This window comes from Enhydra lutris, unplaced genomic scaffold (assembly GCF_002288905.1).
Source record: "Enhydra lutris kenyoni isolate GAN:26980312 unplaced genomic scaffold, ASM228890v2 scaffoldscaffold85, whole genome shotgun sequence".
Taxonomy (NCBI): domain Eukaryota; kingdom Metazoa; phylum Chordata; class Mammalia; order Carnivora; family Mustelidae; genus Enhydra; species Enhydra lutris.
The window spans coordinates 3,934,786-3,960,194 of record NW_019154169.1 but is presented as its reverse complement, the minus strand read 5'-3'; the positions used below and the strand labels follow the sequence as shown (position 1 = coordinate 3,960,194).

General features: G+C 41.6%; 1 pseudogene; it reads left to right on the top strand.

The window, feature by feature from the left end:
- Window positions 1-4,796: 4,796 nt before the first annotated feature.
- Window positions 4,797-6,350, top strand: LOC111161386 (annotated as a pseudogene).
- Window positions 6,351-25,409: the final 19,059 nt, after the last annotated feature.

The window sequence follows — 25,409 nt, the reverse complement described above, 5'->3', positions numbered from 1 at the left end:
TCAAGGTCTTCCTACATTGCCATTAACAAGGCAACCCTTAAGGGTGAGGGGAGGGGTGAGAGAGAGAGAGAGAGAGAGGGAAGGGAACACAGAGAATCAGAGTGAAAATCAGTTCCTAAGGTTTAACATTCAAATAAGAGAGTTCCAGAAGTGAAATCAGAAAAAGCTGAGGAAGGATATAATTGGCTAATTCAGGACACCGAAATTTCTAAGTTAAAATGACCCATCTCAGTACTCCTCTCAATGGATAATTAAAAAAAGAAAAAAAAAAAGACACCAAATCATGAAATTTTAGACTTCCAGGGATAAAGAGAAAATTGTTAACAGGTTATAGAGAGGAAAAAAATAACATTTCCCCCCACAACAGGGTATTTTGGATATTCACATTTCTGTGAATTTTATCATTACACTTTCAGTTACTTGGTCTGCACACCTTAGGGTTATCCTTTAATTTTTCTTCCACATTCAAACAGCAACCTTATATTACAGATCAGTCCCAGATGATGTCTTTTGAAGACGTCCCCTCTGATAGCACCAATACAACACCCATATATTTTCATTTACTTCATTCAACACGAGTCCAACTCCCTTCCCCCCTGACCTTACTCTACGATAGAGGCTGGAAATATGGAAATACTTGAATTCTCAGCCTTGAAGCCAGGGGTGACCATCTGACACGGGTCAGGCCAGTGAGCCGTTAGGCAGACATCCCGGGAAGACTGCAGGGTTTTCAACAGAAACTAAGGAAGACCAACAGAGTGGATAACATCTTTAAAGTGCTGGAAAAAACCAACCTGTAATTATGTATCCAGTAAAAATATCCTTCAAAGAAGTGGAATAAAGGGGATTTCCTCGGGCTAAAGGAAAACGGCCTCAGATAGAAGCACATGCTGTAGGAAGGAATGAAGAGCATCAGAAAGAAAGAATATGTGAGAAATATAAAGGAACGTTCCTTACTTAGAAAACAAATAATGATAGTGTTTTATAAAATTCGTAATATATACAGAAGGAGAACATATGACAATGTATAGGGAAAAAAAAGGCAAGAGTGGGGGCAACTGGGTGCCTCAGATGGTTAAGCCTCTGCCTTCGGCTCAGGTCATGATTACAGGGTCCTGGGATCCAGTCCTCCATGGGGCTCCCTGCTCAGCGGGGAGTCTGCTTTTCCCTCTGCCCCTCCCCCCTGCTTCTGCTCTCTCTCCCAAACAATAAATAAAAAAATTTTTAAAAAATGGAAAGAAGAAGCAAGAGGGTATTAAAAATGGAGATAAGTTTCCTGTATTGTTTAGGAAGTAGTTTTAATTTAATTTTTAATTTTTAGAATTAATTAAAAATTCTTTTTAATTTAAAGAAGTCTGCAGCAACTATTTTTTTTTTAATTTTTTTTAAAAGAGTTTATTTATTTATTTGACAGACAGAGATCCCAAGTAGGCAGAGAGGCAGGAAGAGGGAGAGGTAGAAGCAGGCTCCCTGCTGAGCAGGGAGCCCGAAGCAGGGCTCGATCCCAGGACCCTGGGATCATAACCTGAGCCGAAGGCAGAGGCTTGACCCACTGAGCCACCCAGGCGCTCCTGCAGCAACTATTTTTAAGTAAGCATGCATACACTAATGTCCATGAAAAGATTACTATGGAACGATTACTCTAAGAATGTTTTTAAAGATAATACAGGAGAAAAATAGTTAAGACATTGACGAATCCAAAGAAGGCAAAACAGGAGGACTAAATCCAGTTTCTTGACTGGGGGTTTGTGGGACCCTAGGTTGCCAAAAAGATATTGCCTAGAAATTATGCTTGAGGCAGAAAAAAAATCATTGTGTGTGTGTTTTTTTTTTTTAAACTCTGCATACCATGCAATGCCAGTGCTCATAGGGATGAAGGAAGCTCTTTAGCAATTTGGTTAGTGATCTTTCGGCCCATTTGGCGGTGCACAGTACAGCCTCTTTTATTTGTTAAGCCCAGAGTCCATTCTGAAGTAAGAAAAGGAGTAACAGATAAGTCAGAAAGATAGGAGGGAGCCGGATTCTGTAGGGTCTTGTAGACCACTATAAAGACTTTGACTCAGATAGGAAATCACCAGTAGGTTTTGAACACAGGAGTATCCTGATTTGGCTTTATTTTATTTTTTAATTTAAAACCATTTTTTTTTTTTAAAGTAGGCTCCATGCCCACTGTGGAGCCCAAGGTAGGGCTTGAACTTACCACCTTGAGACTGAGACCTGAGCTGAGATCAAGATTCAGATGCTTAACTGACTGAGCCAGCCAGGTGCCCCAACTTCTGTTTTAAAATAATAATTCTGAATGCTATATTGAAAACAGGTAATGGGAGTGCACAGGCTAAAGCAAAGAGGTTGGTCTGGAAACAGTTGTACTAAACCAAGAAGATGATGAATCTTTATAACCAGGATGGACAATGGAGACAGAATCTTGGTACATTTTGAGGTGACACCAACAGATTTTTTTCTGATGGATCAGAGGGAGGTGTTGGAGAAATAAAAAAGTTAAGTCTGACTACAAAAAGTCTGACCTGAGCCACTGGAAGAATGAACCCTCCATGTACAGATAGGGGGAAGATGATGGGATAAGCATTTCTGAGACTAAGATCAAGAGATCGGTTTGAGAGATGTTATTTCTCTCTCGTTCTCTTCCCTTCTGGAAAATTTTCTTGACTTACCTTTTTAAAGTCTATTCTATGAAGTCTTTTAATTGTTGATTGCCAGGAGATTTTCCTATTTTTTTTTAAATTTATTTATTAGAGAGAGCATGCAAGTGTGTGGGGGGAGGGAGGGGGTGGAGAGAGAGAAAGAGAGAGAATCTCTAGCAAACTTGCTGCTGAGTATGGGGCTCCCTATGGTGCTCTATCTCATGACCCTGAGAGCATGACCTGAGCTGAAACCAAGAGTCAGATGCTTAACTGACTGCACTACCTAGGTCCCCTCTGATATATTTTTTGAGAGTCCTTTTTCTAGAATTCCTACTCTTGTTTCATGGATGAAATATTTTTTCTCTCTGAAAACATTAGTTATAATATAAAAGTTTTTTTTTTCCTGCCCCATGAGGTATTCCCCCCACCCCCACACCCCAGGTTCCTTTCTTTCCAGGGTTTCATTTTTTTACAATTTTTATTCAAAGCTAGTAATTCTGCAAGGTTCATTGTAGAAAACAGCATTATCTGCCCCTATTCCTTTATCTCATTTTGCTACTTCCCCTCCCCGAGTCAAACGCACTCTGTTCTTTTAGCTGATATTTCTAAATACCATGCTTGCATTGCTACCTCTTGACTTTTCTGTTTCAGGCCCCATCCTTTTCATTGGCAAATGAGAATTTATCCCTCCTTCCTCTCTGTGCTGCCATAAGCCTGCTCTGTTGTCATCCCTCCATGCTTCTGATGTTATTAGGTGATTGAGTGGGAACACTATTATTCTCTGCCTGTTGCAATTATTTTTCTTTTCTTTTTTCTTTTTTTAAAGATGTTATTCTTAACTCATCTCTACACCCACTGTGGTGTTTGAACTCACAACCCTGAGACCAGGACTTGCATGCTGTACTAACTGAGCCAGCCAGGTGCCCCCCCACCTTTTCTTACTGATTTGTAGGAGTTCTTTATATAGCTAGGCTATTATTCCTCTGTTAGTTGTATGTGTTGCAAAAAGTCCTCTTTCTGAGTCTGTCTTTTCACTTCTTTATATAGAACTTTATAGTGCTATTGTTATATAGAACTTTAAATCCTAATGTAATCACACATAGCAGTCTTTTCTTGATGGTTTGTGGTCACCCCCCCTCCTTGTTAAAGGAAACTACCGTGGAGGTCATGAAACTATTTTCCTGTATTTCCTTCTAAAAATGTAAAGTCTTGCTTTTCACATTCAGAACTTCAGTTCACCTGCAAAATAAATTTTTCTGTGTGATCTGAGGTAGGGATAAACTTTGCATGATTTTCCATGTAGGTTATCAGTGATCCCGACACCATTTATTGAAAAGCTACTGTGGGATCTGATTGGCTGGGTCATGCTGATGGCAGCTGTGGCCAAGAGGGTGGCCAGAAAGCAGCTGTGGAGTCCAACAGACTTGCAAGTTGAAAACTTGAGATTTTCCCATCTTGTTCTGCTCCGCTCCTAAGGCATTGCACCTTCTTGGCCCCATTGCTGCCCCCGGAGCCCATTTGAAGGGCACGGTTGGGATGGAGTGTCTGAGCCTGGGGGATGGTGGAGCTGCCCTCTTGGTCACCTCCAGTGGGTGCTTTGCCCCAGACCAGCCCTGTGACCTCTGTGAGGAAGGTGTTGCTCTGGGATTGGAAAGAGTGGAAGGATACAAGAAACAAATGGGGACAAAAAGCAGCAGTGATTGGAATCCCGTGCAGCAAGAATCCATTGCTTCTGCTGTGGTTGGTCTTGGTACCATGACAGAAAGCCACGAGTCTGTCCCATGCGTTGTGAAGCAAAGGTGATCGGGGGAAAACAGCAAGAAGATAGGTTGAATATTTGATCAGCCCACAAGGACTGAAGTTCGGATCTCAAAGCACCCTTGCTAATTATCCCCACAAAAATGGAAAGACTTGTTTTACGCCGGAAGATTTTGATTTTACTGTCCCTTCTAAAAGGGGCATCAGGTCCAAATACAAAGACTTCAGTGGTGCATCTCTGACATCCCAAATGTGAAATTAAAGTAACAGTTCAGACTGGAACCTTGGGGCACGAAGCTGGTGGAAAAAAGATGCCTCTTCCCTCGAAAGTGGTAGTTTGGAATGGCAAAATGGCAGGGGATTAGCTAACTTTAAAGAAGATGAGGGATGATAATGATGTTGACTCAGGAAAGGTTGGAAAGTCCAAAGGAAAGGGGAGACATTCTGAAAGGAATTCAAAGGAAGAAAACTAAAACAGCCTTCTGGAAGGGTCTCCTAGATTCTGCTGAAAGCAATAGGAAAAGAGAATCTGAGTTTAATAAGGCAGATGCTGAAAGTGAACCTTGTACAGAAAGTCAGCTTGATTAAAAAAAAAAGTTTTAGCTCCATTTCTGACGCTGGAGCAAGCAACAAGCCCCTGGATGTAACCAATGGAGAAAAGTGACTGTTAAAAAAAAACAAAAAAAAAAACCCCAAGAAAACCAAAAAACCCCCCAAAACTCATTGAGTTCAGGATCAAATTTTTGTTTTGAACAGATAACTTCTGGCAGCGTAAACAAATTCTGTTCAACTGAAGAAGCACCAGGAGAAGTGTGAGGAAACCTTTTCGGAAGCCGGGGAACTATAAACAAAAGTAGAAACCAGGGGAAGGAAGGAACATTTGCATCCTGACAGTTGAAAATGTGGCTCTGAAATGGACAACTGCTCAGAAACTGAGAAAGACTATTTCTCTGAAAATATGTCAAGAAAATACCGTTCCACAGACACAAATAGATAAAAGGAAAACAAGCCTATGTTTTCCCAGCTAATAGAACAGAAAAGCTCTTCAGCCATCCCCACCCCTCCCCACCCCCCACAATGCAAAGCCTTTAAGAAGTGGACACCCCCTTGGTCACCTTTTTTTTTTTTTTTTTTTTTTTTAAAGATTTTATTTATTTATTTGATCACAAGTAGGCAGAGAGGCAGGCAGAGAGAGAGGAGGAAGCAGGCTCCCCACTGAGCAGAGAGCCTGATGCGGGGCTCGATCCCAGGACACTGGGATCATGACCTGAGCTGAAGGCAGAGGCTTTAACCCACTGAGCCACTCAGGCGCCCCCCTTGGTCACCTTTTAATTTTGTCCAAGAGACGCTTTTCCATGACCCATGGAAGTTCTTCATTGCTACTGTAATTCTCAGGCAAAAGGACAATGCCTTTGTTTTGAGAGTTTCTGGAGAAGTGTCCTTTGGCTGAGGTAGCAGGAGCCCCAGATTGGAGAGATGGGTCAGAACCTCTTAAACCTCTTGGTCTCTATGATCTTCTTCTTCTTCTTTTTTTTTTTTTTTGAAAGATTGTATTTATTTATTTGACAGAGACACAGCGAGAGAGGAAAACAAGCATGGGGAGTGGGAGAGGGAGAAGCAGGCTTCCCACTGAGCAGGGAGCCGGATGCGGGGCTTGATCCCAGGACCCTGGGATCATGACCTGGGCCGAAGGCAGATGCTTAACGACTGAGCCACCCAGGTGCCCTGCTCTTTGATCTTCAAGCAAAAACCACTGTCAAGTGCTCAGCTGAACATCTGACCAAGCGGTGGAGGTATCCGATTGAGCCTTGTGGGATTGGCAACTATGGCAATGACTCTTACTGAATTTTTTGCATTAGTGAGTGGAAACAGGTGCATCCTGAAGACCATAAGCTAAATAAACATCACGAATGGCTTTGGGAAACTTGTGAAAAATTAATTCTGTCTTAAAAGTCTTTGAAGTTTTCAAACTCCTTTTTTATACATGACTTTGTACTTGATTCGTAAGAGCCCCATTAAGTGCAACCCTGCTTCACAGGCATGTAGATTTTAATCAGTCCAGTTGGAAACATAATGTAGGTTTTTTTTCTTTGTTTCAAATATATATATATATATATATATATATATATATACACACACACACACGTATATATATGTGTGTGTGTGTGTGTGTGTGTGTATTTAAATATTTTATTTATTTGACAGAGAAAGAGACCGTGAGAGAGGGAACACAAGCAGGGGGGTGGGAGAGGGAGAAGCGGGCTTTCCGCCGAGCAGGGAGCTCGATCCAGGGCTCGATCTCAGGATTCTGGGATCATGACCTGAGCTGAGGGCAGATGCTTAATGCCTGGGCCACCAGGTGCCCCTCAAATTTTTATTTAAATTCTAGTTAGCTAACATACAGTGGAATATTGGTCTCAAGTGTAGAATTTAGTAATTCCTAACTTACATATAACCCAGTGCTCATCACAAGTGTCCTCCTTAATACCCATCACCCATCTAGCCCACCCCGTACCCACGTCCCCTCCAGAAACCTTGTTTGTTGTCTATAGTTGGGAGTCTTTTATGGTTTGTTTCCCTCTCTCTTTTTTTGTCTGCCTTCCCCTATGATCATCTGTTTTATTTCTTAAATTCCACACGTAAGTGGAATCAGATGGTATTTGTCTTTGGGTGACTTTATTTTGCTTAACATTATACCCTCTGGCTCCATCCACATTGTTGCAAATGGCAGGATGTTCTTTTTGATGGCTGAGTAACATTCCATTGTGTAGATATGTCTTCTTTATCCATTCATTAACTGATGTTCATTTGGACTCTTTCCATAATTTGCCTATTGTTGATAATGTAGCTATAAGCATTGAGGTGCATGTGCACTTTCAAATCAGTATTTTTGTATCCTTTTTAACTTTTTGAGGAATCTTCATACTGTTTTCCAGAGTGGCTGTATCAGTTTGCATTTGCACTGGCAGTGTAAGCCGGTTTCCCTTTCTCTGCATCCTCGCCAACATCTGTTGTTTTCTGTGTTGTTAATTTTAGCCATTCTGACAGGTGCGAAGTGGTAGCTCATCATGGTTTTGGTTTGCATTTCCCTGATAATGACTGATGATTTTCTTAATGTGTGTAACCCTGATAGATCTTTGCTACTAATACTAGAATGTATTTGGAGATTAAAAAAAATTATTTGACAGCAATCCTAAAAATGCAAATGACTTTTCCAATAATTAAATGTGATTTGACGTTTAGGAAAAAAAAAAAGCTTCTGTTCTTCACTGGTATTTTTAGTGCCCTTCCTATCATTTGTCAAATTCACACATATGTTTAAGTCTTGTGTTCTTTTTTATTATTTTTTAAAGATTTTATTTATTTATTTGACAGATCACAAGTAGGCAGAGAGGCAGGCAGATAGAGGAGGGGGGAAGCTGGCTTCCTGCCGAGCAGAGAGGGGGATGCGGGGCTAGATCCCAGGACCCTGAGACCATGACCTGAGCCGAAGGCAGAGGCTTAACCCACTGAGCCACCCAGGCGCCCCTTGTGTTCTTTAAAAAAAAAAAAAAAAAAAATTATTTATTTGAGAGAGCAAGAGAGCGCACAAGCGGGGGAGGTATGGAGGGAGAGGGAGAAGCAGACTCCCCACTGAGCAGGGAGCCTGATGGCTGGACTGGATCCCAGGAGCCTGAGATCAGGACCCGGGACAAATGCAGAGACTTAACCAATTGAGCCACCAGGTGCTCCTAAGTCTTGTGTTCTTTTTATGCCTTTATGTATATTCTTTTTTGTGTATTCCATTCGTCTACTGCTTCAATAACAATGTCTTCATTATTATAGTTTGACTATACGTCTTTGATATCTAGGATGTTTTTGTTCTTCAGTAATTTCTTGGCTATTCCTAGCCTTTGTTGTTCTGTATAAATTTTAGGATCATCTTATCAAGTTCCGTGAAAATCCCTTTTGGGATTTTGATTTACAGTTGCATTGCATTTATATATTAGATTGGAGAATTAGCCTGATTTTGGTTATGGTATTAGGTATTCCCTTTCATGAATGTGGCATACATTTTCCAGTTTTCTTTAATGTCTCTCAGTGACATTTTATACTTTTCTCCATGGAAGCCTGGCATGTATTTTGTTAGATGCATTTATTTATGTTTTTACAGTTATTATAAAGTGATATTTTTCAGAGAAAATGTCTGTCATAGGCATATAGGGATGAAATTGCTTTTTGTGTATTTATTTTATATAAAGCATGGCTTTGCTGAATTCTTAGTATAATATTTTGGGTTTTCTATCTACATAATTTTATCACATGATTAATAATAATTTGATCCTTCTCTTTCATCCTTTAGTCCTCTTTTTATCTTACATGTTTTACTCTGCTAATATCTCTAGTACATCGTTGAACAAAAATAAGGATGCATTTATCTTTGTTGCTGATGATTAAGGGATATTCTGTCTCAATTCTAATATTACTTTTGCAGTAGGATTTTGGTATTTATTTTCTATTCCCAGCTTGCTGAAGAATTTTTTGTTGTAGGGTCTCCTGGTTGGCTCAATTAATCGTCTGCCTTCGGCTCAGGTCATAATCCTGGGGTCCTGGGATCGAGTCCCACGTTGGACTCCCTGCTCAGCAGGGAGTTTGCTTCTCCCTCTCCCTCTGCCCCTCCTCCCTGCTTGTGCTCTCTCTCTCTCTCTCTTTCTCTGTGTCTCAATTAAAATAAAATCTTAAAAAAAAAAAGTTTTTGTTGTAAAAGGATCTTGAATTTTACCAAATGCTTGTGTATGTGTGTATATGCCTGAATGTACCTGCAGAATCTTTCAAAGAATTGTGTTTTTTATCCTTCAGCTTGTTATGTAGTGAATTACATGACTCTGGTTAGCTTTTATTTTATTTATTTGGTTTTTAAATTAAATTTAATTTTATTATTTTTTAAAGATTTTATTTATTTATTTGACAGACGGAGATCACAAGTAGGCAGAGAAGCAGGCAGAGAGAGAGGAGGAAGCAGGCTCCCTGCTGAGCAGAGAGCCTGATTCGGGGCTCGATCCCAGGACCCTGAGATCATGACCTGAGCCGAAGGCAGAGGCTTTAACCCACTGAGCCACCCAGATGTCCCTTATTTGTTTTTTTTTTAAGATGTATTTATTTATTTGAGAGAGACAGGAAGAGAGTGACGGTGGGGGGCACGGGATGGGCAGAGAGAGAAGGAGAGAGAAACTCAGGAAGACTCCAGTTTGAGTGCAGAACAGGATGTGGGCCTGGATCCCACAACTCTGAGATCATGACCCTAGCCAACACCAGGGTTTGGATGCTTAAATGACTGCGCCTCCCAGGCACCCCTAATTTTTATTTTAAAAAATATATATGCCTAGATGTGGTTTGCTAGTATTTTGTGAATTTGGCCCATAATTTTTCTTATTGCTTTCTCTTGGGTTGGTGTCAAATTTATGTTAGTTTCATAAAATGGGCTAAGTGGCGTTCTTATTCTTTTTGTTGCTGTTTGTCTTTCTTATTTTTATTTTTTAAAAAGATTTATTTATTTGACAGAGAGCACACAAGGAGGGGGAGCAGCAGGCAGAGGGAGAGGGAGAAGCAAGCTCCCCACTGAGCAGGGAGCCCAAGGCAGGGCTCGTTCCCAGGATCCCGGGAACATGACCTGAGCCAAAGGCAGATGCTTAACCAACTGAGCCACACCCACGAGCCCGTTTTTTAATTCTTTTAAATTTTAATGAAAAACATGGTTTATGAAGTTAGAATAATCAATTACTTGATTGGATGAATTTACCTTTGAAATTGGTTTTGACGTTTTTTTTTTCTTTTTCCTATGTGGGTTTAGTTTTAATGACTGATTATATAGTTTTAGGATTATATAAGTTTTCCTTTTCTTTCTGGGTAAGTTATATTTCCTTGTGAAATTATCTAGTTCATGTAATGCCCAGCTATATTGCGTTAAATTGTGGATAGTAACCTCTTCAATTTTTTTGAATCTCTACTTTTTTCCTGATATTATTTGTGCCTATTTGCTTTTTGGGTTGGTTTTCAGAATTTTATCCATTATATCAGCTTTCGGTTTTGTTTATCTTTATTGTAGTTTTTTCTCTTGTATTATTATACTGTTGTCATTTTTAGATGTGGTAATGGCATTAAAGTTTTATATTTTAAAAAGATTCCATAGAGTTTTTGAATGAAAAGATAGAAATTACGGAATTGCTTTCGGCTAGGAGGATTTAGATGAAGCAAGATTGGCCACTTGTTGATTATTGAACCTGAGTGTCAGATAATAAAAATTCACAACACAATTCTATTTTCCTGTGTGTTTTAAAATTTCCATAATAAAAAATTAAAATATACCACATTTAGTTCTTCCTTTATAAATGTAGTCTGATATTCTTTTTCTAATTTAACTGAGAAACTTAGTTTATGAATTTTTACTTTTTTTTTTCCTTTCCTACTTTAAGGTTTTAAGGTGACATGTTTTCTTTAAATATAACTTATCTGCATCTTGCAAGTTTTTAAAGCGAGGTATCTTTTACATACAGTGAAATGCACAGATCCCAAAAGTACAGTTTGGTCAGTTCTAATAAATTCATATATTCTTGTAATCTGCACACTTGTCAAGTTTCAATCAACCCAGAAAGTTATTTCATGTTTCTTCTTGGTCAAGCCTCCCTCCCCAGAACCAGCTACTCTCCTGGATTTTGTCACCATTGGTAACTTTAACCTGCTTTTGAAGTTCCTAAGAGTCTGTCCTCTGTTATCTCTGGCTTCTTCTCATTCAGCGTAAGACTTTTGAAATTCATCCATATTATGTGTTTCAGTAGTTCACTCCTTTCTATTTGATAATAGTATTCCTTTGGATGAATAAATCACAATTTATTCAATCATTCTTCTATTGAGGAATGTCTGGGTTGTTTCCACGTTTTGGTCATTATGAACGCAGCTGTTATTAACATTCTCATGTTAGTTTTCACGCGGGCATGGTTCTATTTCTCATTACTCTTGGGTACATACCTGGGAGGAGAATTATTGGGTCAATTGAGTAGTGCATGTTAAACTTTTTAAGAGACCGCTAAACGGTTTTCCAAAGTGATGTTTGCATTTTATACTCTTTTTAGAAATCTATCAGAGTTCTGGTTGTCCCATTATCCTCTCAGACTTTTAAAAATTTTATCCATTCCCGGGGCACCTGGGTGGCTCAGTGGGTTAAAGCCTCTGCCTTCGGCTCAGGTCATGATCCCAGGGTCCTGGGATTGAGCCACACATCGGACTCTCTGCTCACTAGGGGGCCTGCTTCCTCCTCTCTCTCTGCCTGCCTCTCTGCCTACTTGTGATCTCTGTCTGTCAAATGAATAAATAAAATCTTAAAAAAAATTTTTTTTTTATCCATCCTAGTGGAAGAGGGGTGGGCTCTCACGGTGGTTTTGAATGGCATTGCATGGTAATACCGATAAGACCTTCTCACCGGCTCACCTGCTCTTTGTGTATCTTCTTTTGTAAAGTGTCTCTGTTTTGGAGGAGGATATGGAGGGGACCTGACCTCCAGTCGACCCGTCGGCTCCTCAGCCCCTCCTCTGTCCCTGCAACATTCACTGCCCACTGTTCCACAGCCAGAGCCTTTTCAAGGGCGTGGCCTTGAGAGGATACAGTGTTGAGATCAGCTGGGCAGTTTGTTTCTGAAGCCTTTAAGACTCTGCCGGGCGTGGGATCTACTCATCTGGCAACCGCTCAACACAAACCTTGTAAGTGAATCCCCTCGCTTATTAAACCCACCACCATCCCCATCTGGGAGGCTTCCTTTCCCTTCCATCTCTCCGTCTCTCCCTGCCCTCCATGTATGGAGTCTAGTTTGCAAACGAATGCTATTTATTTATTTATTTTTCAAAAGATTTTATTTATTCGAGAGCGAAAGAGCACAGGAGCAGAGAACGAGTGGAGGGGAAGGGAAAGGAGGGGCAGGGGGAGAGGGAGAAGCAGGCTTCCCACTGAGCAGGGAGCCAGGGGCAGGGCTCCATCCCAGGACTGGGGATCATGACCTGATCATGACCTGAGACAAAGGCAGGCACTTAACCGACCAAGCCACCCTCGCCCCTGCAACGCTATTTATTCTTTTCACTTGGGTTGTGTTTTTATTATTAATATGTTGGAGTTCATTCATGTATCTTCTGGATACAAGTCCTTTGTCAGCTACATGTGTTAAGAATTTTTCTTCTAGTCTGTGGCTTGCTTTTTCTTTCTTTTAATGAACCTTTTGGAGAGCAGAAGTTATTCCTTTTCATGATATCTAGTTTCTCAAGAATTTTATGTGTAGCGTCTTCAGTGTCCTTTTTTTGTTTTTTAAAAGATTTTATTTATTTATTTGACAGAGAGAGATCACAAGTAGACAGAGAGGCAGGCAGAGAGAGGGAGGGAAGCAGGCTCCCTGCTGAGCAGAGAGCCCGATGTGGGACTCGATCCCAGGAACCTGAGATCATGACCTGAGCCAAAGGCAGCGGCTCAACCCACTGAGCCACCCAGGCACCCGACCCTTCAGTGTCCTTTTAAGAAATCTTTGTGTACCCCAAGTTTGCCAGGATAGTCTCCTACTGCTCCTCCAAGCTTTACGGTTACAACTTTTTCATTTTGTTCTCTAATCAGCCTATTTTATCTGAAAATGTCTTCATTTGAACTTCATTCTGTTGGGACATTCTCTCTGGATATTGAATTCTGGGGTAGCAGCCTTTTTTCTTCTTTTAGCCCTTTAAAGAGGTTGTCTTCCTGTCTCGTGACTCTGTAGTTTCTGATGAGAAAGGAGGAGTAATTCAAAATATTGATCTATGTTTTCTCCAGCTGCTTTCAAGATTTTTCCTTTTAGTATTGGTTTAACCAGTTTGACTGTGATATGTGTAGGAGATTTTGTTTGTTTTGATTTTTGTCCTTACTCTACTAGTGTTTTGCCGAACTTCTTGAATAGGTGAATTTATCTTTTTTTTTTTTTTTTAAACCAAATTTGGGAAAGTTCCAGCCATTATTTCTTCAAAGATTTATTTTGGCTTTTTCTCTTTCTTTGCCTCTGGTACTGTAATTTTTCCACAAGCCCCAACGCCCCACACATTTGCTTCAGAATAAGTGTCTGGTGGTGTTCCCGTCCTGTGTCCAATTTTTCTCACGCCTATTTCATAAAGGCCCATGGAGTAGAGTTGGTCATGGGTATAGACTCTGTGTACCGGCACTGTTAGGGATTCTCATCTATCATGCTAACCTTTGTTTCATCTCTGGAAATTCATTGAGAGTTCCATGCTTTTCCTCTTCTCTCTCTCTTTTAAGATTTTATTTATTTATTTGACAGAGAGAGACACAGGGAAAGAGGAAGCACAAGCTGGGGGAATGGGAGAGTGAGAAGCAGGCTCCTTGCCAAGCAGGGAGCCCGACAGGGAGCTCCATCCCAGGACGCTGGGATCATGACCTGAGCCAAAGGCAGACGCTTAACAACTGAGCCACCCAGGTGTCCCAAGTTCCATGCTTTTCTAAAATCCCTCTGTGGCTGCCTCTTCTGCTTCCCTCCGCTATGCCAAGGATGAAGGCAGCCATGCTTGTCTGTTTTTGGATTTTGTTTCATTAGGTTTAATCACATCCTTGGTTCTGTGATATACTTGAGAAAGCAGTGATTTTGTGGTTATCACCTTCACCTTCATCTCATTAGGGTGGGAACAACATTCTCTCACAACTTTCTACATCCCTATTGGTTTTGACATGCTCTAGTTAAACTTTTTTTTTTTCCATTCTACAAACTTTCTAATTTCCACGACAATGGTTCCCCGCCCCCCGACCTCTGTGTATTTCTGGTATTTTAAAATATCCAAATATACATATTTTAGAAGATGATTATTATTATTTTTTAAAAGATTTTATTTATTTATTTGACAGACAGAGGCAACACAGCCATCGAAGGAACATAAACAGGGGAAGTGGGAGAGGTAGAAGCAGACTCCCCACTGAGCAGGGAGCCTGATGTGGGACCTCCATCTGAGGACCATGGGATCATGACCCTATCTGAAGTCAGATGCTTAACAACTGAGCCACCTAGGCATCTTTAAAAGTTATTATTTTTACTATTGATTCCCAACATCAAATTACATTTCAATGAGATTGAGGCAGGTGTGTTTGGAGTGTTTAATATTCGCTATGATGTGCCTTATATCTTTGAATGGTCAGGGTTTTTTTTTTTTTTTTAAACCTTATTTAAGTAATCTCTAAATCTCTTATTTAAGTAATCTTGAACTCATGATCCCGAGATCAAGAGTCACATGCTCTGCTGACTGAGCCAGCCAGCTAGGTGCCCCTGAATTCAGGTTTTATGAATGCTGCATGTGAATAAAACATGTGAATAAAACAGCACATACTCCTTAGTTATTGGTTCATTAGGGAAAGTTGTTGTTCAAATGGTTCTAAGTCTTTATTAATTTTTGTCCCCTGGATTGCAACTTGCTGGAAGAGGCATATTAAAAATCTCCTACCATGATTATGGATTTGCCAGGTCCTGTAATTCTTTAATTTTTGCTTTATATAGCGCAAATCATGGGATTATGCAAGTACAGGTGTAAGATTGCCCCTTTCCTTATGGTGTGATGACCCACTATCCTCTCGTAGGTGTCATTCGCCTTCAAGGCTATGCAACTTTAGTTTATGTTCCCCGCTCTTGTTTCCGCTGTATTTCTGTTGGGATGTAGGAATTTCCCATTTTTTTTCTGTGGGTCTCCACTGTAGATGAAACTCCCCCTTTCCATTTTGTCTAGCATGTCAGTGTGTGCATGTGGGTGAGCGTGTATGCAGGTGTGTGTGTATGTGTGTGTGTGTGCGTGCTGCTGAGGCTTACAGCATGAAGTCTGCTCCATCTCTGGCCCTTATGGTCCATCAGGGCCTCTCTGACCATGACCTTTAACTCTTTCCCATCACTAAATGCTTTGTTTTCATGTCCTCATCCACATTCCCCAGCAAGGGACACGGATTGGCCTTGCTTGTCATTTTGCTCTGATGCCATCCTGGAAGACCTGGCCTGAGTATGAGTTAGCTGCCCTTGGGACACAGGCTCATCCCTACAGCAGCTGGGTCTGGTTTCATGTACAGGGTGCTGCGGAAAGGCCAACTGGCCAACTTGCTCCTTCTGTGTGTGGGCTGTTAGTGAACTTGTCCTTGTTTGGTGTTCATTGTCAGACCTTCTTCCCCATCTCTCCAGTCACCTGGCCCTTCATCACAGATGGAGACTGCTGGGAAATGCTTCTGAAATGGGCTGCTGAGCAAAGTCTTAGAAAGCAGAGCATAGCAAACAGGCTCTTAGGACTTTTTTTTTTTTTTTTTTTTTTTTTTTAAATTAGAGAGCATGAGGGGGTGGGGAAGGAGGGGCAGTGGGAGAGGGAAAGGAGAATCTTAGGCAGGCTCCATGCCCAGTGTGGAGTCAGACGTGGGGCTCGATCTCATGACCCTGAGATCCTGACCTGAGCGGAAATCAAGAGTCAGATGCTTAACTGACTGAGCCACCCAGGTGCCCCTCTTATGACTTTTTATGTAAGGGAGGTCTTGCCTATCTGAGAGCAGTGAGGTCTGATTTTATAGCTATTCTGATCTTCAGGACCCGTCCGAGTATGGGAAAGTGTCCCCATTTGAAATAGGAGGGTCTGTTATTTCTTTCCACTCTAGGAAGCTCCGGGATCAAGTCTCAGATATTCATCTCCTTGGCCTGTCGATCAGTTATGCTTGGTGAGCGGTCCAGGAGTTGCACTCTCTGTAAATCCCAGAGCGATAGCTTATCAGAGCTGGAAGGAATCTTAGGAATCTCTTCCCACCTTCTCACATTGTTTCATCAGAGTGGATTTCGAATCTGTAGCGACAGGAATGTCTAGAAATTAAAGATTAGGAAGGGCTGTGGTCCCTTGATGTGTAATGGGGGGGTGTGTGGTAAATGGTTTGGGTGGGGGTGGGATTTGCTCATAGGGCCTTTGGGCTGGGTGGAGGGAGTGGGGGAAGGGTGGGGGGGATTGTGAAAGCTGCTCTAAGCCTCATGTTGTCCGGCCAGAGGAAGGACAGTCACCCTCCACGTCTTGTTTCCAAAGTCATGGGTTTCCTGCCTTCTTTCCTTCTTTCACCGCTTTCCTATATATAAACCATTAACCCCTGGTTCCTGTAATCTTTGTTTTTTTCCCTCCTAACCTATGACATAAAGTATTAATTTTTGGCATTTTTTTCCTTTTTCTTTGAAGTACTCCTTCTGGCTACAAAAACTTCCAATTAAGTTTTTTAAATAAAAGATAGAAGTTAAAAGCAACGGCTGCCTCGGGTTAGCAGGATGGAAACTTGTAGTTGCTTGAAGCTGTACTTCAAAAAGAGAAAACTCAATTTTAAAAGTGTAGAAGTTTATTCATAAAATACGTTGTGCTCAAAAAATGGATTCTCTGGGCTGCAGAAGAGTCAAGCTGTAGGTCAGTGGTTCTGTTGTATTTATTTACAGAATATTCTGTTTCTGTGTAATGTTTTCATTCTAAACAAAAGTAAAGAGAAACTTTTGGGCGTCTGAATCATTCCAGTCTCAGGAATGTTAATTAAGTTAATATTGAGATTCTCATCTTTGCTAACTAAAGAACTTTGACAAAGTTCTTATGTATCCTTTCGGGTACTAGTGATACATACAAAAGAGTATGGAATTCATCTCAAACTTTTTTTTAAAAAGCAATTTCCCTTATTTCTATTTTTTAAAAAAATATTTTATTTTTTATCTATTTTCATTTTGAGGGGTGGGGAAGGAGCAGGGGGAGAGAGAGAATCTCAAGCAGGCTCCAAGCCCAGCACAGAGCCCGACTCCTTGAAAGGAGTCTGAGAAAGTTGGTTAAAGGGTGTGGAGCTTCTCCTGTGTGCCAAGCCCTCCCCTCTGGCTAGGGTGTCCATATTTCCCACGAAAGCCCCACTCTTCACCTGTGCTCTGCAGGCCTGACTGACCTTACACTTTTTGAGGGACATGTTCCTCTTTTCCTAATTCTTGATCTGTGTGCTACTATTACCATTTTTCAAAGAGATCTGCCTCTGGAGCTCTAAGCCCACATCTGCCCACATCCTTCGTCTGGGAGACTGACAGCCCCCTGCAAGGGTGTGGGGGTCTTTAGGGGACCGAGCAAGGGAAATGATATCACCACAAGGTGGCAGTAGCACATGCCAGCTTTATGGGCTGGTGCTTTCCTATTTCCCTGCTATGAAGTCCCTCTAGTTGGGGTGCGTGAGTGTGGGGGGTATGGGGGGAGTTGTTACTCAGGAGGGGAGGGGGCAGGGGACTTGCTGGGGAGCGGGATTTATGTGTCTAGGGGGGTGGCCATTAGCAACGCAGTGGGGAGTCTCCCCCCCGTGAGAGTGCTCTGAAGGCCAGTAGCCCTTGAAGTCTTGTAACCATGATGCTGTTTTATCAAGGGTCTTCAGATGCTGGGTGAATTTTGTGTACTGTGCAAGGCAGGGAGGCCCTGAATGCCTAAAAATCTGTTTGTTTGGACGGTTTGTAAATGACTGAACGTGTAAAACTTTGAGCTTGGTGCCAGTGGGTTCCTGAGCTCCCAGGCCTCAGCTGGCAGTGGGCAAATAACATAGGGGCCTTCCACAAAGGCCGTCTTTGGCTCATTCATACAACAGCCCCTCAATCCAGTCTCCACACAGAAACCTGAGCAGGTTTTAAAAATGCAGATCAGGACTTATTACTGCTCTCCTTTCTTTTTCCATTTGCCTGGAATATGCTTGCCCACTACTTTATCTTGGCAAGACAGTGATGCCAGGGGGTAAGATGTGATGTAGCTAGGGCCAGGGGCCAGGGTGGACAACGTGGAAAGGTATACAAAAGCCAGGTGGAGAGCCTGGTGTGTCAAGTTGAAGAGCAGCTCCTGCAAAGGGGGTAGAACCATGAGGGCCCAGCCCAGCACACTGTGCATGGTAGGTGCTCACCAGCATTTGGTGATGAATGGGCCCTTAGGTAAGTTCCTCTTTGGGACTCTTCTCTGATTGAAGCTTGACCCCAGTATGAGCAAAAGGACCATGTGTGGGGAAGCCTGCAGCACATAGAAGGCTTGAAAACAACACGCCTGTAGTAGTGTTTAGCTTGTTATTGGCTCCAATGATCTGTCCTTAGAAGTTGTCTTTTGTGCTCTAAAACCTATTTCAAGAAAACTTACCTTATTTTAAAATTGACATTTTAACAACATTTTTAAAAATTCTGATTTTGGGGGGGCGCCGGGGAGTGGTTCAGTCGGTTAAGCGTGACTCTTGATCTTGGGTCAGGTCATGATCTCAGGGTTGTGGGATCGAGCCCCGTATTAGGCTCTGTGCTGGGCGGGGAGCCTGCTTGAGATTCTCTCTTTTCCTCTCCCTCTGCATGCCTCCCTGCCCCTTCTTCCGGCAACTTGCGCTCTCTCTCTTAAAAAAAAAAAATAAATAAAATTCCATTTTTTCTCAATTGGTGATTCAAATAGGAAAAAAAATTCTATTAAAAAAAATTAGTTCACTTGACTCATCCAGTTGAAGTCGCAGCAGTCCTCTGTGCCTTCTTCTGGTGTGTGAACGTTGACAGAGCAGAAGACCGTGTCTATGTCCACCGGTTTGCTGGGACCAGAGAATATGGCCACGTAGAGGTTTCTAGTCACAGGGTGATGAGTTTGGACCTAGCCTTGAGTTTACAGGTTGCAGGGATTTATCTGCCTTTGATTTTGATGAAGTGTGAGAGTTGCCTCTAGTTATGTCAGCATCTTCGGATATTATTACATTAACATTTGCTTTATGCTTCGTTTTTTTTAATTCACTATTTTTGATGTCACCCGTTTTATGGCCCCAGGGATGGTTTCTAGAAGCTTTGTGACAGAAGCTAGTTCTGTCCTTCGAATAATCTGGAGTTCCTAAAAAGAACACTTTCCTTATTGAGAGGAATTGTACTTTATCTTACATTATTTGTAATCTGAGTACCCAAAATTCTTAGTCACCCACCACACCAATTTGGATGGACACACTTAAGCGATTCGGAAGGGCAGGGCTAAGAAACAGTGGCTCTGGGGCTTTGGTATACCAGGCTGACCATGCAACAGGGACATGTTCAAATGCATCATTTGGTGGTATGTTGACTTATTGTAGTCTTCTAAAAATATACAGTGGTTTCTACTATTAAGTAAAGATAAGTATCAGAACATTCTAGCTCTCCATTTTGTTCAATGGGAAAGAAATTTTGTCTGTAGAATCTGTTGACACAGATGAGGGTGGGATAGGAAACGTATGCTGTGACTGAAATGGGTGACCCTCTGAGGCATGTCTGGGTGTGACCCCACCTCTACACACCTGGAGTGTGGAAAATGGCCTTTGTACAGCCCTTCTGGCATTCCAAGTTTGAATCTTCTGGAAGGGGCTTTTATCATTTAGCAGATCAGTTTTGGCTTTTTTGCGATTTCCTTTTTTTAAAGATTTTATTTATTTATTTGACAGAGAGAGAGAGAGAGAGAGATCACAAGTAGGCAGAGAGGTGGGCAGAGAGAGGAAGAAGCAGGCTCTGCATTGAGCAGAGAGCCCAATGTAGGGTTCGATCCCAGGACCCTGAGATCGTGACCTGAGCAGAAGGCAGAGGCTTTAATCCACTGAGCTACCCAGGCACCGCACGATTTCCTCTTTTTAAACAAGGTTGTTCCTTGGGGCTCCTGGGTGGCTCAGTGGGTTAAGCCTCTGCCTTTGGCTCAGGTCATGGTCCCAGGGTCCTGGGATTGAGCCCCATATTGGGCTCTCTGCTCAGCGGGGACCCTGCTTCCTCTTCTCTCTCTGCCTGCCTCTCTGCCTACTTGTGATCTGTCTGTCAAATAAATAAATAAAATCTTAAAAAACCAAACAAACAAATTAGGTTTTCTTTCATATTCTCAGGGAACAGTGTAAGGGCCTATTTAGCCAGAGCAGCTCCATCCGGTTAAGCAGTGATTTTGTTGTTTTATGCAGTAAAACTTAAACTGACCCTGCCCAGCCCCCCTCAGGGAACTTACTTAAAAACAAGTCTCGGAAACCAGTCCCAGGTAACAAAGCCCAAATACAAGGGTGGGTCAGGCCAGGTGGAGGTATCCAATCAGTGGGGGTGCATACTGTCTCCCTAGCTACCAAGGAGTATGGGCCCCGCCCTTGGGGCGCCTTTTGGGCGCCAATTCTGACCAAGGTGATAGGCTAGTTCAAATATCTACTAAAGGGTAAATTGTAATTCAGTTGATTCAATTGGTCACTTATGTGTGACCTAGCATGACTTTGCGGCTTTCTCTGTGTGTTACAATCTCATTGGCCACCTGTGTGTGGCCAGGCTCAACCACATGGCCTTTGCCCTTAAAAGCTAGTCTATAAGGCAGAGAGAGGGTTCGCCTCTTTGTAAGAGATGGCCCTGGCCGGTCAGTTTGATTCTTGATGCTTGGCGTGAAATAAAGCTTTGCTTGAACTTCACTTTGTATCAGTCTTGCTCCTTTAATCACAGACCCATTACTGGGGGACCCAACAAAAGATGAGCCGGATTTAGGAGCACTCTTTGTTTCAAAGCCCTCCTTGGTTCCTTCAGTGGCCATTTTCCCTTTCTCAGAGCTGTTTCATGGGCATTGTCTCTCAGTCACTGATACAGAATTTTCAAGTTTATCCTGGAAGTATAAATCAGGATTCCATGCTAGAAGAACTGAGTCTGAATATGTTCTGAAAATATCCGAAGCTGAATGTGTGTACGGGTAGAGTATCAGTAAATATTTTTCTCTTTACCTGAAACGAATTTGATTGTTAGGGGTTATTTGGTAGTCTTGGCTCACAGAATTTTATTTTATTTAAAGATTTTATTTTTAAACAATCTGTACACCCAATGTGGTGCTTGAATTTACAGCCCTGAGATCAAGGGTCGTACACTCCGCCTGCTGAGCCAGCCAGGTGCCCCGTGGCTTACAAAATTTTAAAAATGAAGGCTTTTAGACGTTAGTTCTTCAGATCTTTGCTGGCGATGTGTTATATGCTGGGCAGTATATACAGGCTTCGGAGTCAGGGAGATGCGAATTCAAATCCTAATTCTTCATCTCCCAGCTGCTGTGCCTTTGGGCAAATCACTTCACCATTCTGAGTTGTGGTATGTAAAATAGGCTTCCTAAAGGGTAGCTTATGTGGCATCGTAAGGGTTAAATAAGACACTATGTATAAAATAGTGCTTGATTTTTAACTAACAGTAAAGGTTAATTTTGCCTTCTCCTGAAGGATGCAAACTTTAAAAATTATCCCCCCCCCTTTTTTTTTTACAAATTTAAAAATGAGACGATTTACTAGTATTTTAGAAATTAATTACAGAAAATGAATTTTGCGCTCAATAATTTAATTTTAGAAACATACCTGTGCATGCCCTAAACAGCTGAATTCTTCTAATTGATTCTGAGCTAGAAAACCCCTTTGATAGGAAAAAGCATGGTTGCGAATGCCCATTTTTCCAAACATATGTTGTTTGTGATTATTATATGGGTATGCTGTAAAATGCAGATGAATCCAGCCAGATTAATATTCGCTTAGCATGTGAAAGAAAGAACTGTGTTCTTTTGACTTTAGAATGAACAAAAAAAGACTACCTGCGGGCTTTAACGTTCTAGCAAACTTTTGCAGACCTAACTAGGAAGCTCGCTGTCATTTGCAATTGGCCACGCAGGGAAAATCTTAAAATGCTGACATTGGCAGGCTTCAGGTTTTTTTTTTTTTTGCATTTGTTTGCTGCCTGGGGAGCCAGAGTATTTAGCAGTTTTCCCTACTTTTGGGACCATTTCATGCTTTGTAATTTACCAAAGTTGTTCTCTTTTTATAAATCCGTGTAACTGTAATGTCACACATTCCTGATAAACTCTGTAAATACATTTGCTTCCTTGTTAACTGACCCACCCGGGTCCCTCTTTTCTTTCTGTAGCCTTTAAAAAAATCCTCTTCTTTTTTGTTTCTTTATGTCTGACCTTCTTTCGGTAGATGACCTCTCCAGATGCTGAAGTCAGGACGCTCTCTGGGGGTTGACTCCTGCTGGTCTTGAAGTCACGGGGAGGCTTGTGAGAGCCCCGAGCATTGTATCCTATGCACCTCTTGATAAAAATGGAAGTCTAATTCCGGCCGTGTCTTTGAGTCTGGAGAGGGAGGAGATGGCAAGCAAGTGAACCACTGAGCTGGGAGTTTCTACTTCAGGCTGATGTTAAATTATAAACTCAAAACTTTGGATCTAAACGTGGAATATCCCCGATCATTCTCGATGCGAGTTGCCTTAAAGACATTTTTCTTTTGCCCGGAGGAATGATTATGATTTCATAATCTCACTTAAAATTACATACGGTGAAACTTGGACTATTTTTCAGAATGTCAGAGTAGACTTTAAGATGGGAAGTAGGGAAATAATGGAAAAATGAGCACATGGTGGGCTCTATTTTGGGAGACTACTTCAGAATTAAAGCTATTGGGGAAAAAAGTATACAGAGTATATTCTGAGGCTATGTTAATAGATGTTTATGAGATCATGATATTTTTCTGAATTTTTGTTAAATAATGACTATCTTTAACTTTAATAATGCTTTTTGGGGGCACCTGGGTGGTTCAGGTGTTAAGGGTCTGCCTTTGGCTCAGGTCATGATCCCAGGGTCCTGGGATCAAGTCCCGCGTCGGGCTTCCTGCTCAGCGGGAGTCTGCTTCTCCCTGTGCCCCTCCCCCTGCTTGTGTTCCCTCTCTCGCTGTCAAATAAATAAAATCTTAAAAAAAAATTGCTTTTTGCCTGCAGTTCCATTTCTGTTATACTAGCTCTGTGTGGGTGAATGGTTAACACGTCTTGTCCCTTTTACTTCCATTCTCTCTTTATATTCTTAGATCTCTCTCTTTTTTTAAAAAAGATTTACTTATTTGAGAGAGAGAGAGAGAGAGAACATGAGCCAGAGGGGGAGAAGGAGACAAAAATCTCAAGCAGACTTTGTACTGAGCAAGGAGCCTGGTGTGGGGCTCGATCTCACGACCCTGAGATCACAACCTGAGCTGAAACTAAGAGTCGGATGCTTAACTGGCTGTACCACCCCAGGCACCCCCTCCACTCCTTTTAAAAAAGCTTTTTCTTTTTAGGACAGCTTTATATTTTACAGAAGAATTACAAAGATAGTACAGAATTTCCGTATACTCTGCCCTGTTTCCTCTATTATTAACATTATATTAGTGTAGTGTATTTGTTATAATTAATAAACTGATATTGATACATTATTATTAACTAAAGTACATACTTGATTCACCCGTCCTTAGTTTCTACCTAATGTTCTTTTTCTGTCCCAGAATTCTCTTCAGGAGTCTATATATTATACTCAGGTTTTATGTCTTCTTAGACTCCTTTTGGTTGTCATGGTTTCTGAGACTCTCCTTGTTTCTGATGACATAGACCATTTAGAGGGGTCCTGGACTTTTTTTTAAGATTTTATTTATTTATTTGACAGACAGAGATCACAAGTAGGCAGAGAGGCAGGCAGAGAGAGAGAGGGGGAAGCAGGCTCCCCGCTGAGCAGAGAGCCTGATTTGGTGGGGGATTTTGCAGAAGATCCCTCAATTGGGGTTTTTCTGATTTTATTTTTTTTCATGATTAGACTGGAATTGTGGGTTTAAGAGGGGATCACAGAGGTAAAGTGCCATTTTCATTACATCCTATCAGGAACATAGAGATCAATATGATTTACTATTGATGATGGTGACCTTGGTCATCTGACTGAAGTAGTGTTTGTCAGGATCCTCCACTGTAAAATTACTCCCACCCCATCCTTTCCATGCTGTCCTCTTTGGAAGGAAGTCACTATGTGCAGCCAGAGCTAAGGAGTGGAGACTTACTGCTCTATTTATTTGAAGGTAGAGTACCTACGTACATTACTTAAGTTTCTTCTGCATGGGAGATATGTCTCTTCTGCCCATTTATTTATTTTATCACTTATTTATGTCAGTATGGATTCCTATTTATTTATTTCATACTTTGGCTTATGATCCAGCCTACTTTATTTTCTTGTCCCAACTTTAGCCATTTGGAGGCTTTCAAAGGCTCCCAGGGATGCAAACTTTTTTTCTGCCCTTGCTCCAGAATCTGTCATTTCCCCCAAGTAATCCTGGTTCCTTTTGTTGGAGAATGGTTAGAAACCAAGATCTGGGGGCCAGGTGTGCTCATTACTACTGGGATGCCATTACTTCTGGGCTCTCTCAGCTGTAAGAGCAAGGAAATACATGTGTTCATAGGCATGCCTCTTTTTAAACAGGATACAAATGGAGTTTTCTTCCTTGAAAAAAATCTGACCTGGAGACTGTCTTTTATAGGCAGTTTTAGTTGGTTTACATTTATTATGAATGCTGATTGTAATAGAAGTTTTGGGATGCCCAACCTCATTGTGGTTTTCCATGGCAACATTTGTCTCCTTGCCTGAAGTTTTCTCTAAGTGCTGGAGACTTTTCAGCCAGCACCAGCAGTCTAGGGGGAAAGCCTCTGAGAGTTTATACCCAACAACTCTGAGATCTGTCCAACAGGACTAAGCTACAGGTGTCCACAAAGGGAATGTGCTGCACAACATACCCTTTTGTGACTGCCTTCCCTTCTCTGTTTCCTGTTTCCTGTTCCCCTTCTCTGTTTCCTGTTTCTCTGTTTCCTGTCCCCCAGATCGAGAGGGTTCCTGGAATCATGTCTCAGATAAACTACCTGCATTTGAATCTTCATTTCAGGTTATGCTCCTGGAGGAACCCAAAATAATTCACTGATACATTTAGATATATTTCTATCATGTCACACTTTATGTAATCATGTTTCTCCTTCCCCTATTCCCTTCCTTTCTTCATCTAGTTTTTTTTTTCTCCCTATCCTGCCAATAGTTTAGAACTTCTACATTTTACTTCTCTTCTTTTTGAGGTTACCTTTATCTTTTTTAACATGCTTAGTAAGCATATCTCTACTTTCCTACAGGATAATATAAGGACTTTTGGAAACTTCTCAGCTGTTCCTTTCCTATC